The following is a 17,695-nucleotide window of genomic DNA, read 5'->3' on the forward strand; positions in this document are numbered from 1 at the left end:
TTGTGCGTAATTGACAGATTTTGTATAGATTATGCATGGAAAACCAATTTTGTGTGATAAAAAAAAAAACCACACCATAGAATTTTAAGATAAAATATGAGAAGATAGCTCTAATAATATGCTTTCAGATAAGAAAAATATAAAATGGGTCACCGGACTCGTTTTCTTGCTTAATAATAAAATAGGTAAATTTACAACAGATTCTATTATAAAAGGTACTTTATCTGAGTTATTTCCCCTTATGTGGCAAAAAAAAAATGAATCAAACAAAAAATTCAGTTTTTTGTAAAATACAGCCGTAAATATGATAAAACACATAATTTCCTTATAAACATGAAAAGTCTCACAGAATAACATACTACTCTCGAACTTTGCACATTTTATTAAAGATCTAGACCGATTGTTATCTGCTATTTTAAAATTCAAGATGGAGGAAGACACCCCAGGTACCTTAAGCCACTGTAATCTTTCGCAAATTTGTTTTTTTTTTCTAGATTGAAAAAAAACATTTAAAACAAAACAATCAAGGGAGCTATTTATATCGTAAATGGTTACAAAACGAGTTTATATACTGTTACGATAAATAACGAATGTTTGCACTGAAACAAGTTTCAGATAAGGGTTTCGGACATTGTCTGTCTGTCTTGGTTTCAAATATATATTTTTCGTGATTTTCAAATAATGGAAAATGATCCATGTGCCATTTTCTCCAAATTGTTTTAACAGCTTGTAGTACAAAAGCCCAACGTTTCTGAAATTTTCCGATTCGTTCCAATGTTGCCATAGAATAAGATCAATTGGGCACAAATATGCTCCTGTTAACTGTATACTTGGATTGTAATATAGCAGTGCACAATCGGTCTAGTTCTTTGCTTAAATCTGAAAGTTTTGAAACAGATTGGCAATTAATATTTTAAACTGTTTATTTAAATAAAGGAACATAAGTGATTTATTGCATTATTTAGACCAAATATTTGATTTTACTCTTATAGCATTATAGTAAAAAAAATTGAAAAGGTATGTTAATAAAATTTTCATTTTTTACTTGTAGCAAGAAAACAAGTTCGGTGACAAAATTTTTTATTTTTATTTTCTTAAAGCATATTATTAAACCTATCTTCTCATATTTTAATTAATTTTAGTTCATTTATATTTTTTGGAGTTTAGTGTGACGTCCATTTTCACTGAACTAGTTTTATTTCAAATTATATCCCATAGACTTCTTTTTGTTCTCCAAACGGTGTTTTTTTATGAATAATTTATGCAACATTAGGCAATTTAGAACGATTTGTAGCTTGAAAAATAGCACGGTGACCCATACCTTTTATCATGTTTTTGAAAAAAGCATGGTAAAATCTACATTTTGTCAAAGTATAAGAAAATTCTATCTGAGGAAATATATAGTGTTGATCCACCATACGTATGCAAGGTATTCGCAATAGTTTCAAATTTGAAGAAACGTTTTCCAGTTTAACATCCTTGAAATTCAAACTAGAATATGTGTCAGTTATCCTCTTAATGTCAGATGACGTTGCAGTAGCTATTGTGACCTGTTCTTGTTGAATTAGTACACTCGAAATAATCAAGTGAACTTTGGGTGTAACACGACTAAATTGTACTCCATTTCTTCCACTAAATGTTGTCTAATTCTTGCTGTCACTACAGTTCCACATAATCATATTTTAGTATTGGAACGGATTACTGTTTTGTAGTCGCTTTACAATGTTTGGCTATCATTTGTAGCGCTCGTAGTTATATACTAGCATTTTCTTTTCTCTGTTTTAACAGGAACAAAACTTATAATTTATGTTGCTTCTTTCGTAAAAAACACTAGTATAGGGTTACCAACGGCATTTTCGGGTTTTGAACATCTGTGAAATTTGAACAATTTATTGTCGAATAATCTTGGTTCTGTTGACATAATCCATAAGCGAATCGGTTTGGGTTTTGTCATTTACAATGCTTTCTATTCTCAGTTTTTCATAACAACATTTGCTGCTAAAATATATGGAAGAGCAAGTCCTAACAAATCGTACTCACTCGACACTTGGCTGAGTACCATTCTTGGATTAAATGATGAAGGAGTACAGCTTCAATCTGTGATTTTATTACATATACTCCCTTCGGGACCTTTATTACTTAGGAGAAACGTTAATCTTCACTTTGAATATATAAAAAAGTCTTGATTTGGATCCATCTCATTTCGAGAATTATCTCACAACAAACCGAGAGGCTTGAACAAATTGACTTAAACGATGGTCATTGTATGAAATGGGCATTTTCATGTAATTTTGTCCTATATGTTCACATATGTAGCGACATCGTTTGCGGTTTAATTAGACCATCATTTTAAATTGGCCTTACATTTGTTTTGTTTCAAGCGACACTTATGATTCATATGTAGACGAAACGTGCGTATGGCTTACAAATTATAATAAAATTAAGAATGGAAATGGGGAATGTGTCAAAGAGACAACAACCCGACCAAAGGGCAGAAAACAGCCCAAGGCCACCAATGGGTCTTTAATACAGCGAGAAAATTCCGCACCCGGAGGCGGGCTTCAGCTGGCCCCTAAACAAAAATGTATACTAGTTCAATGAAAATTGACGTCACACTAAACTCCAAAACATATAAATGAACTAAAATTAAAAACACGCAAGACTAACAAAGGCTACAGGCTCCTGACTTGGGACAGGCGCAAAAATCCGGCGGGGTTAAACATATTCTGTGAGATCTCAACTCTCCCCTATACCTCTAGCCAATATAGAATATACAAACACACAGCAGTCTGGTATCCTTGATGAGTTTTTGTAAGTAAACTACGTAAACATCTGTTTACACACCATTGATTCGTGTAAGTACTAAAGTTTTAAATAAATTTCGTGTTTACTATTTAATGTATTATCATCGAGAATTGGGTAGTTTTCATGTAAACATATTACTATAATCTTTGTCTTTTTTTCATTTTTCCTACACTTTCCAACCCAAACATAAGACTTTTCTAATTTTGAGGAGCGTTCATTATTTATTAGAAAGGTTTCAACAACACTGAAAATTGAAACATTATATAACGTGAATGCTTGTTTAAAAGATGCATCTTTGATGATATGCCAAAAATGTTACGATACTTTTTAACGAATCGGTTTTGGTTTCTAATGAAGTGTCTTATTATGCTTATGTTTGTACCATGTTAATACTTTTTCTGTTTACATGATTCCCTTTTTGAGAAAAAATGTTCTACTTCGATTCGTCTAACTCGGGTAGACTAGAGTTATACAATCAGTGCTAATGTTAATGACTCCAAAATGGACGATAATTGTAGCAGCGGTTGCTTATTTTTTTATGAACGTCGAAAATGAACAACTTCATGTTCAAACGTGTAACACAATTAAATTAAAGAACTTCTATCATTTATTCATTTTTTTTCAGTTTCAGTTCTAACCAGGCCATTATTTTTTATAATCCTCCTGCCCCGTCGTCTGCTAAGTAAAGGGAATAGATTTTCCTAATAATTTCGCGAAATTATATTTTATCTGTTCTATGGATAAACATCACCGGCAGTTTTTATGCATGTAAAATATTTGTTATTGTCAAATCACAACCAAACGATAAATCTTTCTTAACAGTCCCCTTTCTTTGGCTTTATCAAAAAAAAAAGTCACTTAATTTGTATCATTTTCTTTTTTGCTGTTCTTGTTTGTCGCCATTTTGTAACTTAGTTAAAGCTGCCTCAACTCAGTGTTGATTCCAGTTTTTTTCGGGTAGGGTCAAACTTGATTGAAACTCGAGTAAACTCGACAAACTCTACTCAGCCGAGTTGGACGAATCGATGTAGGTCGAAGTTGACCATAAACTCGGCACTCTCTTACTTGTCTGCATCCTAATATTTATAGTGGTTTGACTTGTTACCGTATTCATAACAATTGTTACTTTGTATATATTTGGCATGTCTACACACAGAAGCGGTAAGATTAAACCTCAGGAATTGGGATAGTCATTTTGTGTTTGTGTTAAATATATTATATGTACATAAATAAAAGCAGTCAAAAAAATCGGTGTGCGCATTTTCACAAACCAGTCCGCTAAAATTTTGCAAAAGTCATAAAAGTAATTTGGTGTACTATATGCATTTTTTCAAAATTTTAGTACTAATAAATGAACAGTCTGAGAAAAGCATGACCTTGTGCAATGCCAAAATGAAAGTATCGCCACAATGTAAGCCAAAAATGTTCATAACTGTATAGCCATACATATTTAGTTATGTTTTGAATTATCACAATACAAATCAATGTATGTACCGATGGAGACAATAAACAATAATCTTACTACAGTCTTAGATTTTTAACCGTTTAGAATAAGTTTATTCAATGAATCAATAAGTTTACATGTTATGAGTCTATTTACAAAACCCCGTAAAATTAGAACGTGATATCGCGTTGGTAATAAAGATTCTACAGGTACGTTCAAATATTCCGACCAAATACTTGTTTAAGTAACGGGTTTAAACTTCTTAAAGGACTTATGAAATTTGAATATCGTTAAACCACTGTTGTCTCGAGTTTAAGTAATTTGTAGTAATGAAATCCCTGACAAGATGATTTACAAGTGAGAGGTATAGCTAGCTATAAAACCAGGATTAATCCACCATTTTCTACATAAGGAAATGTATGAACCAAGTCAGGAATATGACCGTTGTTTTCCATTTGTTTGATGTGTTTGAGCATTTAATTTTGCCATTTGATAAAGGACTTTCCGTTTTGAATTTTTCTTGGAGTTCGGTATTTTTGTTATTTTACTTTTTACAAGTTATTATTAAAATTACGTCAAAGCAACAATGCGACAATACAGAGACGAGCATAGCAACAAGTTGGGGAATATACACATGATAAAAAGGGTCAAAGGAATACACTACCGTATAAAAAAAGAAGATGAACAATAGCAAACGGAAAATCTTTGAGTAGAGTTTCAGCTTGCAACAACAAGATTTAGATATATAAGAAATGACAATTATTATTATTTCTATTACATATAATTCTGTTTGATAACATGGTATGTGACAAGTATCGTATAGAGAGTCGAAAATTCACAACTTTCAACCAAATTGAAGAACCAAAAAAGGCACGTTCTTTAATTGTAGTCAAGGAACTAGACAGAAAGATCTGTTGTAGAACAGTTCTAGAAGTCGAGATGAAACTATCGACATTTTACGTTTGTGTGAGTGTGTGCAGTTTAGGTTGCCAGAACATAGTAGGAACCTTCGAATGTTCAAAAGAAACCTTAAACTAATATGTGGTAATGATATAACTGTCAGGTTGTTTACTCTAAGTGGAGCAAATGACATTAAAGTGGATGAATATATGATTTCGTTCTTTTTAGCTTCCGTTTAGTATTAACCTCATTTCATCATCACATTGTTTGCTGCTTTGTCGAATTTGATGTATCAAAATGGTGGTTAGGAAAACATGTCCGTCAGACAATGTTCATACTGTTATAATATTTATATACTTGTAGATTCCATTGTTGATTTTTCATATCAACTGAAGGTAGTGACTTATAATAAAATTGGAAGGACTATTGATCAAGACTAAAAATGATAACAAAGTCACAGTCACAGTCGTAGCATTTAACTTGTAAGTTTATGCTTTAACTGATACATAATCACTGATGTAAATAAAAATAACATAATGTCAACTATTGAACCTAAGATGTATTTATCGAGATAAAGAAATGATAATGCATGAATTGATATAAATCCTCTAAATTAATAGATTAAAATGTATCTATCTACATGTGTCATCTGAAATTATATGTATAGACTATTAGCAATACTACGAATAAAAGACCTTTTGAATTCTGGTAAAAACTGACCAACTGATCTTTGATTTGTCTCAATTGAAGTGTTTCATATGTTTCATGTCGGGGCCTTTTATAGCCGACCATACGGTATGGGTTTTTCTCATTGTTGAAGGCCGACGGTTGCCTTTAATTGCTTACATCCACTTCATTTGAACTTCGGTGGATAATTGTCTCATTGGCAATCATACCACATCTCCTTATTTTTTTTATTAATGTAATTATATGTAGTTTGAAAGTCAAAGGAGACAACTTTACACCTGATGCATAATGACGTAGAAGTTATCCATCGTACGCCAGTTCCCTTTCAACAACTAAAGTCTTTAGACTAACTGTTGTTATATAACACATGAAAAATTAAAAAAAAAAATTTTTGGATATTAAAAATCTATTTGGAGGTTTTAGATAGATTGAGTGCTGTTGATGGTTGTTAGTTATGACTTTTCGAATCTCTACACTACACTTCCACACATTTTCATTAAAACAGAAGATTAATTATTCAACTAGATGGTCCTTTGACAAATTTGAGTGCAAATGTATTGCTGCTACTCATATGAAGCCTTCTTCTGTAATGAAATGAAATTGGTTAATATGGTAGGTTTGTTTTCTGTTTTTGAATGTTATAACATTTTGTTTAGCCAGGGCCTTTTATAGTTTAATATACAGTATGGGATTTGCTCCTTGTTGAGAACCATACAACTGTCCTATAATATATCATCGGCCTTTGGTCTCAAGTGAATAGTTGTAGCATTGACATACACACCACATCTTCTTTATTTACATAACAATCGATCAACATTAATGGCGTTGTTAGTTTGTCATCGACTTATGAGTTTGAATATCCCTGCAATATCTCCCGCCTTCTTTTTTTCAAGAACCGAGAATAAAAAATTATAAAAAACTTACATAAATTCATGAAAGAAAACATGTGTCTCATCTAAACAATTTGAAATATAGCACTAGAAATTAATTTATACTTACAAATACTTAAGTCTTTCCTGGTCTAGCGTAAAGGTAATACAAATCTGAGTGTGGAAGTATTTAAACTGCTAGAATGTGTATTTTCCCATGATAAAAATAGCTATTATATATAATTAAACGTTCATATGTCACCTTCAACCCTTATCGTACTTCCCGTTTCACTGCATGAACGATATTAAAAAAGATATGGGCCTTTATTTGGAATTATATTGCGCATTTATTAAGGAAATATTAAAATCTTCAAAATGTATTTCATAAGCGTAGTTATTGTAACGGGAGTGGAGTTTCCACTGGCTTCGTTTTCCCATTGTCTACCCAATTTCTTGGATATTGGACAACTATAAAACCACGTAAATATAAACAAGATGTTTATTAAGAGACATACGTTATGGTTGAATATAAGTTACATACAAGAATAATAAAATATACGGTGGTGGCTTGTCTACTTGTCAGTGTAAAGTTCCATATTTGCAATCCAAACGGTATGAGCGTCTGCTCATTTCAAATCCTAAGTGTAGACTGCCCTGAACCCGGTAAGTATCGTCATACTTATAGTTCCTAGGGACAACTAGCCCGGCCGGGCCGGATGTCAGGCATATGCAAGAGGCAGAAAGTCCCGACAAGAATTATTACATGGCCGGTCTCGGAAGAAAGAGTTACAGAACTATAAATAATACTAACATTAACCAATTTCCCCAAATAAATAGTAATATTAACAAGAAAACAAAGTGACCACCATTACACTCCCCCTCTCTTAAGACATAATGTGCCCACACATTAGTCCCCAGATCGGTTAGGTATACTTACCAAAATTCCAAATACAAACACATATAGTTATCAACAAATTAATCAATTTACTGTTAATGTCAATAAATAATTTAAAAAAATAGTTCAAGATATTCAACGGTCTTTAACTTAATGTTCAAAAGTCACAAATACATCACGAGGCATCATCACGGAGTAAGGAATCTAATTTTAAAGTTCAAGCGGAGCATCCAGGTACACATCTTGTCCAAGGTTCCAGAAAGGTAAATATAGTAAAAGTCGTCCAGTAGATTTTCCAAATCTGTTAAGTAGTCCAAGTAAGTGTTCCCCAACATTTAATTCAATGTGGTTTATTAACCTAATAAATAATTTTTTTAGGGGGGAAAAGGGGGGGGGGGGGGTCGATCCGTCGAACAACAAGTTACATTTAACAACATAATGAAAATGACAGGGATATGATTTTGTGGACATTTGTACGCTCACGTAAGGCATCATGATGATTTAACGCGGTCAAACGGGTCAGAGAAAATGGCAAAAAAAACACAAAAACGTATGTCTATAAGATGAAATATTGAGACAATAACAATGGAGAATTCCATAATTGAAACTATAGGTTAACATGTTTCAAGTTGAAAATTGATAAAAAGATGTGTGTAGTAGATTATTGAAAAAAAAGTCCGGGTTGGAGGGAAAATGGGGATTCTACCAGGGATCAAATTTACATGTAATCAATTCTTTCTTTTCTGCCAAAAAAGCAGTAGTGAAAGGAAACACACATTGAAAGTATATATTCCTGAGTAGGTGTGAAACAGATTATTCTATTTAGGATCATATGCAAAGTCTAATAAGGGCTTGCTTGGTTGTAGATGTGTCATGTTGGTAATATATACAATTTTGCAAAATCTATCCAAAATTGATCCATAAAATGAAGTACATGTTCTATATATATACATACATTGTACAAGTTTAAGAGCTTTTCTGTATAACTACTGTGTGGAAGGATTTATTGCACATAATGAATAGTAGTAGGATGCGATCAGTTTTATACAAGTTAGGCGTTAGGTGTTCACAAATATGGTCTGGATCCCATAGATGGTCATGCCCCCCTTTCAACGGAAGTCCACACATGGATCCTCGTATGAATCAATCCAGACTCTATATTTTGTCGTATATACCGCACCTCAAAATGAGTCACTACTAGTTCTTATTTGGTGGTGCAGTGTCTACCTTACGTCACATGATTCACTCCAGGACGTGTTCCGTCCCCATATAGTCATGCAGTGCAACTTTTCTTCAGACGAATCACACAGGGACCTGATCTCATCCCATTCCACCATCCCGTTCATCAGATGAGTCACCCGGATATCCCAAAAAAGGATGAAATAGTGTCGACCCCTAAAGTGCCGACTATGAGAGTCATGTGTTGCTTAGACACTTTAGGGGTCGACACTATTCCATCCTGTTTTCGGGATGTCCGGGTGACTCTTCTGATGAAAGGGGTGGGGAATGGGATGAGATCAGGTATATACACAAGTTTCAATCCTTTCAGATTTCGAAACGTTGAAGTGTTTATATTTTACTAGTAGATTTCCAGAAAAGTCAAGTTGTGTTATATAGCTCGGAAACACGGGGATGAACCGTAACAAGGCACCTCGATATGACGCAGATCAACCTTTCTTCCAACATCTACATGACTTGGGACAACTACTGCTTCGTGCAACAAAAACATAGACTGGCAGCACAAAAAGTACAATAATTAAAAAAGAACTTTTAAGCATTTTCCTGAAAAAAAAATAGAAAGGAAGTGTAGTTTTAGGTTATTTCGTCAATCGACATCAAGTGAAATCTTTATATGTCGTGCATTTTTAAGACAAGAGTAATTTAGGAATTCGAAGTCTGTGTAAATGGCACGAGATACAAAATGTTTGTTAGAAATCATAATAAAAATTAAAACGTAAAATGTTTTGTTATAATTTAGTCCGTTACTTTTCTCAATTGAATTGTTTCATATTTTTCATCGGACCTTTATAGCCGAATATACGGTATATTAACTATATCAAAATAAAAAGATGTGATTAAATTGCCAAAGTAGACAACTTTCCACCTGAGGCATAATGACGTAGAAGTTAGCCACTATAGGTCATCGTACACCAGTTCCATTTCCACAACTAAAGCCTTAAGACTAACTCTTGTAATACAACACACGAAACCATACTACTGTCCTATAATATAGCGTCGGCCTTTGAACTCATGTGAATAATTGTTTCATTGATAAACACACCACATCTCCTCATTTTTATATAACAATCACTCAAGATTGATAGCGTTGTCAGTTTGTCATCGGGACCTTTATTTATTCTCTTTTTCAAGAACGGAGAATAACAAAATATAAACAAATGGTGTAAAATGTATGACAGACAACATGCTTCAAAGTAAACATATGCTTCATCTACAAAAAATAGAATATAGCACTAGAAATTACTTTATACTTACAGACACTTTCCTCTTCTAGCGTAAAGATTATGAAAACCTTAGTGTGGAAATATTTTAATCGTAAATGTGTATTGTCTCATGACAAAAATAGGTATAACATATAATTGTACGTTCATATGTCACCACCCACCCTTACCGTACTTCAAAATTCACTTCATGAACAATTTTGAGACAGATATATGGGCCAATATTTGAAATTATACTGCTCATTTATTGAGGAAATATTTTAAAATTCGAATTGTATTTCATAAGCGTAGATAAACTTAATCTTTTAGATATGATATTATACAGATAAAGTCACAACCTTGAATGCGTTGATTTAATAAAGTAGAGAACATATTTATTTAAATTATTAGTATATTTTCACCAGGGATCAAGAACATAATTATTTAGGGAAGTTGAAATCGTAACTTTATAACTTAATATTGTATTTAATTGTCTTTGGTTCGACCTGTTGTTATATTTTCGCTTCTTGACTTTCGGCCCCTGATTTTTTCTTTCCTTTTTTTTATATATGCTATTTGATTTACCCTATGTTTTTGTACTCTAGACGAGTCATATCTTACGTTGTGCTAGATCTGTAAAGTCGAATATATCATAGTGTCTGACACGTCACATTTTAATATCACCAAATCATTGATTTTTTACCTCTTTATTGTTTAAATAAACAATTTGATGTTTGTTGTATTTGATAAAAACAGAGAAACATGTCCCGTTTTGAAAAAAAAGGTTTAAAGCTATTATTTAACATCAAACAGTTGTGAAGCTTAATATTCCTTATGTCGTAACTACAATACCCTTCCCTTTTCACGAATGTGACCTACCGAATTAGACTATTTACCGAATTTGTAATTACATAAGCAACACGACGGGTGCCACATGTGGAGCAGGATCTGCTTACCCTTACGGAGCACCTGAGATCACCCCCAGTTTTGTTGGGGTTCGTGTTGCCTAGTCTTTAGTTTTCTATGTGTCATCTGTACTATTATTTGTCTGTTTGTCTTTTTATTTTTGGCCATGGCGTTGTCAGTTTGTTTTCGATCTATGAGTTTGACTGTCCCTCTGGTATCTTTCGTCCCTCTTTTAATCCTAAAGGTATGTCTTTTCTAAAAATCATATTCTAACTTTATGAGAGCATTTCATTGTCTCCATCATCATAGGTACACCAACCATATATTTGATTTTTTCGTGTTTTTATCATATAGTTATTACGAAAGATAGAAATCGTCACTTTTTTAGTAAATTTAAATGACAACATCCACCTTGTAAAGCATTATAATCGTGAAAAGAAAAAAAGATTTATGGTTTAATTCAACCTTTGATGTCTTTGTCAGCGCAAAACACCATTTAAATCTAACTTTGGGGAAAACATCAGATTTTTGTCATTTTCAGACATTTTCAGATATAAAGTGGATTGCTAAAATGTATGGTTAAAAGTTGGACTGAGTACAATTTGAATAAATGATATGGGATAAAATTATTTAACTGCGACATGTAAATTATAGTGTGTTTTTGTTGTTGCTTTGGACATCCAAATACTTTTACATGTTTTGTCGTCAACGTTTTAAATATCATGTAATTCCAGATAGAACAATGCATTACGTATTCTAAGGATCTAAAAAAAAGAAGCGAGGATAACAAGGTGGTAATCAAAGATCGTAATTCAAGGAAAAATTAGACTTTACCATGACCGAAAGCAAAAGTTGAACAGTCAAGCAAGAGTTGAAGCAACAGTTGGCAACAAGTTTAACATTGCCTATGAGAGAATTTCAAGTACTTATAGGTAAAATAGGAAATGTTGTAGAAAACTGTAACCATATTTATTATTACGATAAAGCCAAATATAACAGCACAAACACCAGTAAAACATTACCTTCGTTAAATCAAAGGTAAAACATGTAATAGTAGTTTGCCAAATCTCTAAAATTGATTCTTGGACAAACCAAGGAAACAAACAAAAACTGAGGAATCGCATGGACTCCAAGAGGAGCGAGACCAGGTCAACAGAGTAAGCGTCTCCTGCTAGGCATGTAGCACCCGCCATGCGAGTCCAATTAGTCAAAATTTCACAATAAGGAACAGGACACACTCGGTAAAATTATGGATCAAACGTTTATTCTGGCATCCTGGCATCTAAAAACAATCGCTAGTGAGTGCAGACACAGACATATTGTATCGGTCAAACAACTTGACGGTGACCGTAAAACTTATGTAGTGTCGATTTCAGTCGTTCTTCCTCAAAACTTGTATTAAACATTTTTTATAGAAACCAAAAATATACACTTAATTAATGTCAGTTTGAGGTAATACAAAGATTACAGTGACCATGGTGACATGGTTTCTACCTTTGCCAGTTTCCAAAGACTATTCAGAGCAGTGATGAGTGTTCAATGAGTTCGCTTTATACGGAGGTTTCAAGATGTAAAATTACAGTGTTATTCATGGAAAGAATTTATGGTGTAATGTGAAAAGTTGATTCGAAACCAAACTGTTCATTTAAAAGTAAGATGTAGCTAACGATCATTGAATGCCTTAGAAGAACTATATCATTATGACATTTAAAAAAAGCTAAGGACGGGTGCGTAATAAAATGTGCTTCGTTTCTATTGGCACTCAAAACATATGATAGAGGGAAAGTATTAACACTGTCTAATGATAGCGTTATATATCCATATCAAACAAAGTTTACGGTTGGAATATATGAATCGTTATGTCTGTCTATCTGTCCGTTTGGGTCTAAGTGACTTGAATGATATGAATGACATTTTCAATGATTGTAAAAGATATTTCAATAAAAGTTCTATATGAGTCTTTCGAATTCTTACTAGGAATGCCACTGCTTAACATGTAAAAGTCTTAATTTAAATGTGACATTACGTATACAGTGGGGAATACAAAATCATTTTATCACATTCATTATTAAACGGAGAAGTTCCTCCTTGGTGCTTAATGGGGCTCGTACTGTTCAGTCTTTAGTTTTCTGTGTTGTGTTTCGTGGTCTTGTTAATTTTTGGTCGTATTTCGTTCTTTATCACGATGTTGTAGGTTTTTTATCGATTTGTGGGTTGTTGGGGTCTTTTGGTATCGCTTCTATTTTTCAATCTGTTTAACTTAGAGGATAACGTTTTTTGTCATTTGCATTAGTATCACTGATAACTTGTTAGTATCCCTTCTCTTTCTTGACAATTTGGTAAATGTTTTCAATAGTTAAACAGATAGGTTTATGATTTGCTAGATGTCTTATGAATCGCAACTTCTTAGATGTCAGTCAGGCCACAGAAATTACACTCACATAATACAAGCTGTGCATGTACTGATTTTGTGTCATGGACGAATACCCCATATCCCTTGTTTTTCTATTCTATTAAACACATGATTATTTTTTTCAAGCATTTTGTATAAAATATCCAATCCTGATCGAAGGACTTGACGACTGGTTGACCTCCAGTTATCAACTTGCATTCCTTGGTTTTTCCGTTAAAGTTGATTCCAAGACAACCATTACGTGAGGCACATTTTGATGAGCAGGTAGTTGCACTTTTTCATGTTCTGGTTGATAGTAAGGTCATAATACCATATGTTCCCGTTACGCCACAGTAATGGCCAGTGAATAAAGCTAGAGAAGATATACTACCTTTTTAAGTGTGTTTGATTGAAATTTGCTGTTATGAAATTTATAAATCATTAAAGGAAAATACCTCTTTCATGAAAGACTCTGATTCCTTATCTGAATTCGGCTATATCTCATGTCCTCTTTTTGGTTTGATCAGCTTTCCAAAGTTTGTAGAAGATTTTGGATTTCCAAATTGTACCGTTTATGTTATTTCATTAAGATACGCAATGATATTCAAATAAGGGTACACAGATGAATCAAACATTCAATAGTTCCTTAATAATTAGTAATAATATAGAAATCATATTTTGTAACTCCGCTTCAATACATTTAAAGATACACCGACATCGAAATGTCAATAGCAAAATGATATTCATGTTTTTCTTAATCAATTTTACAGAAATTCGTGGAACATTGCATACTGGTTAAGATGGAAGATCAATATTCAAAACGAAATCTCCAGTAACGACTAAATATTGGGACATTTGAGTGTTTCAAATAACTGGAATAAAATATATTGTTACACGTTTTCACATGGTTCATAGGGACGGAAAATTACTTTCTCTATCCATCATTGCCTCTTTTTCTGTTGGCAGATTATGTTCCCGCCCTTCACCCCGGTCGAACTACCTTGCAGAACCTACTTCTTGTATTTATTGCTAATTTTTTCTCATCCGGAATATTCATGAAAAATTTGCCACCAGTTGTTTAGCAAACACAATTCAATCGTAAAACTTAAAAGACAAAAACTTGTACTGACATTTTCGGTTAATAATAATATGCCCACTCCCACACTTGAAAATTAAAATCCGAGTATATATGTTATTTGCAGTTCTAGAATTTAAACGACTATTGATAACTTTATTTTTCAAATCCCAAAACTACCTCGGTGGTCACCAAGCAGCGTCCTCGCCTTGAGTGCGAGAGGTCTTGTGTTTGATCAACGGCCGAGTAAAAACAAAATTTACCGGATTTAAAAAATGCTATTTGAATCTCGTTTTCATTTCGTTCAGTCTAGAAGACAAAGTACATGGAAAAGAATGTAATGAACAATTTCGGTTAGAAAAGGCGCAAACATTTGAAAAACATACAATTAAAACACAGCTTCAAGTAAAGGTTACTTAATATTGCTCACAGGCTGTCTTGGTCTGATTTTCTCTTATAGCATTTCGAAACTTGTATCATCAGGTGTGCCAGAATGCATGAGAAGGCATGATAAGCATATCATATTTTTTTGTAAGCATTTTGTATAAAACTGCTATTCTTGAACATATGTCTTAACGATCTGTTGACCTCCAATAATGCTCTGACATTCTTCGGTTTTGAGATTGAAATTGACTCCATGGCAATCATCTTTAAATGAATATTCAGATGCACAAGGTAATTCTGTTGCGTTTCTTTATGGTTGATAGTAAGGTCATATTACCATACGTTCCTGGTTCACTACAGTAAAAGCCATTTAACTTAGCTGAAAAGACAAGTCAGCGAGTGGCGGGGTTAAACGTGTTTGTGAGTGCTCAACCCTCCCCCTAACCTAGGGCAGTGGTGTAACAGCACAACATAAGAACAACATATAAAAATCAGTTGAAAAAGGCTTAATTCATCAGATCGATATAAAGAAAAACATCAAACAAAATCACAGACAGGACGTGGCAGGGTTTATATCCATCCCTCATCCCTAACAGCAAAAAGACACTGAGTACAGATCTGAGAGTACTCGCAGTTACAGCTAGTTCAAAGCCAATAATAACTGATAAAAAAGCCATGTATCTAAGGCTTAAACATCAATTAGTACACATCCAACATCCAATGGATTTAGTGTAAAGACGCGATTTACAATCAGAGAAAAACATGACCTTGTGCAATGCCAAAATATAGGTATCGACAGATTGTAGTACCGTGAAAGTACATATGTGTAATATTTAATATGGTTTTAATTTACTGATAACAAAATCAATATTTATACTAAGCCTACGACTTGTATAATAGTTGTTTATAGTTCCGTTATATTGACAAAATTAGGTGAGCAACCCAAACAGTCATAGTAGGTTAATGTGATCATAATTAGGATCCAGCAGCCGAAACTGTGTAAAGATACATCACAGACATACAACGCAAATGACTAAAAAATAATCATTATCAGTACAAAAATCTAGTTAATCTATATTGAATGTCTATGCTACATTTGATATGCTACATAAGCTTAATTTCAAGAGTTAATATTTGCTCCCAGTCATTCGATTTTGTTGGTAATACCTTCTGAACGTCTTTAATTGGGATTGACGATCAAGACCGCAGTCAATTGGTGTATCTCATTTTAAAAAAAAAGACTGGAATATGGTCTATTGTACTTACGAGTAGCAGCAGCTTATGATTTGCTTAGTATGAAGATATAATATATAACATATAATTTCTACCAATATAAAATGTGCTTCAAACGTGAAACATCTTCATTGCCAATAGCTTCGATTTAGACAAAAATTTTAAATAGATTTTTTTTGTTTCAAACATTTATAACAGCGGAAATTTTAAGAAAAACAATTTGGCTAATAGCAGTTAGTTTTGTTCAACTTTGTCAAAATATGCTCAAATACTTCGCTGATGTATTATTTGCTTGCAAATCAATCATGCAACCTCATTTGTATCTTTATTCATGCAACCTTTAATATGATCCTTGGTCAGAGGTGGTTTACGCGTGTGCTAAGCATGTTCAGTTATTGAAAAGAAAAGAAAAGAAGGTCATCAGGGAAAATGAAACAAAGGACTCATCCGAAAGAACCATTTCGTTGAATGATTCGGCACACAACAAAATCATTCTTATACAGGTAAAACGATTATTTGCAGACTTTTTTTTTTAGAAAATAGTGATATAAAATCAACTAGAATTAGAAATATCTTTATTATTCAAATGCACGTGCTTGTCTCTGTATCTTTTTTTTCTTCGCATCACGGCGCGAAGCTATTAGTTTTGTACTATATTCACGCCATCTTGAAAGTATAACGTAACACATATCGGTTCTCATTGGTTGCCTGATGATGTGTGAAAGATTCTATTGGCTAGAAAGAGATATATTATTGTGACATATTATGGACATGAGAAGTTATTAAATACAGACAAAATTACAATATGTGTATTCAAGATCCGATCCGATACCCGATCAATGAATGATTTTGACTTTACTGGTTTAGATTTCCTAATGCAATGTCGAGTCAACTTAAGATTGATTAATTGGAGGAAGGGCAAAGATGAACAAGTTTCTAAGTGATCATCTGACTATATATGCATATACACCAACACTTTAAATTAATTATTACTGCGAATGATCTTCACAAATTTTGTCAGAATGCATGTATTCCATATTATAAAACCAAATGATATATAAAGAAATAACCGCTATGCAAACAGCATGTGATACCCCGAATTGGGCATTTGAATTGTCGTGAGAATGATCTGGAATATTTAGAAAGCATGTAAAAAATAAAATAACAAAAATACCGAACTCCAAGGAATATTTAAAACTAACAACAAGCTAGTAAAATCTGGGACTATTAAACGTCAATATATTATCAGGTAAAAAAGCTGTGTAGGAAAACATGCATGAAATATATCCATATGAAAATAAATATTGCGTAACTTTGGAACGATATATCATATGATTTACAATTCCAAAGAAAGTCTAGATTCACCAATACCAAAAATAGGTGTAAAATATGTTACATTGGTCCAAGCATACCAAATAGCATGACATGTAGAGTATGACCTTTCATCAATCTTAACGTCAAATTTCCTATAATTGTTGAATGACAAATCATAGATTTTTAAAATCAAACGGTATCTCTGGAATGACGCCACCAAAGCATTTAACTATCATGAGAACGCTTCCTCTTATCAATCGTGGTGGTCCGTTGACATTTTGTGGGAATCACTTAAAGCAAATTTGAGTTATTGTGGGAAGAACAAACTAAAGGTCCCATTTAAGACGGGCTTA

The 17,695-nt window shown here is 33.1% G+C and overlaps 1 protein-coding gene across 1 annotated transcript in view; it reads right to left on the reverse strand.

The window, feature by feature from the left end:
* LOC127711278 (toll-like receptor 6) overlaps positions 1-6,879 on the reverse strand; it is a 230,850-nt gene extending 223,971 nt beyond the window's left edge. Inside the window, exon 1 of the mRNA XM_052217272.1 lies at positions 6,836-6,879. The gene's annotated coding sequence lies outside the window, so the exon portion shown is untranslated. The remainder of the gene's footprint in view (positions 1-6,835) is intronic.
* Between the last annotated feature and the right edge of the window lie 10,816 nt (positions 6,880-17,695).

Source organism: Mytilus californianus, unplaced genomic scaffold (genome assembly GCF_021869535.1).
Source record: "Mytilus californianus isolate M0D057914Y unplaced genomic scaffold, xbMytCali1.0.p SCAF_8, whole genome shotgun sequence".
Lineage (NCBI taxonomy): Eukaryota > Metazoa > Mollusca > Bivalvia > Mytilida > Mytilidae > Mytilus > Mytilus californianus.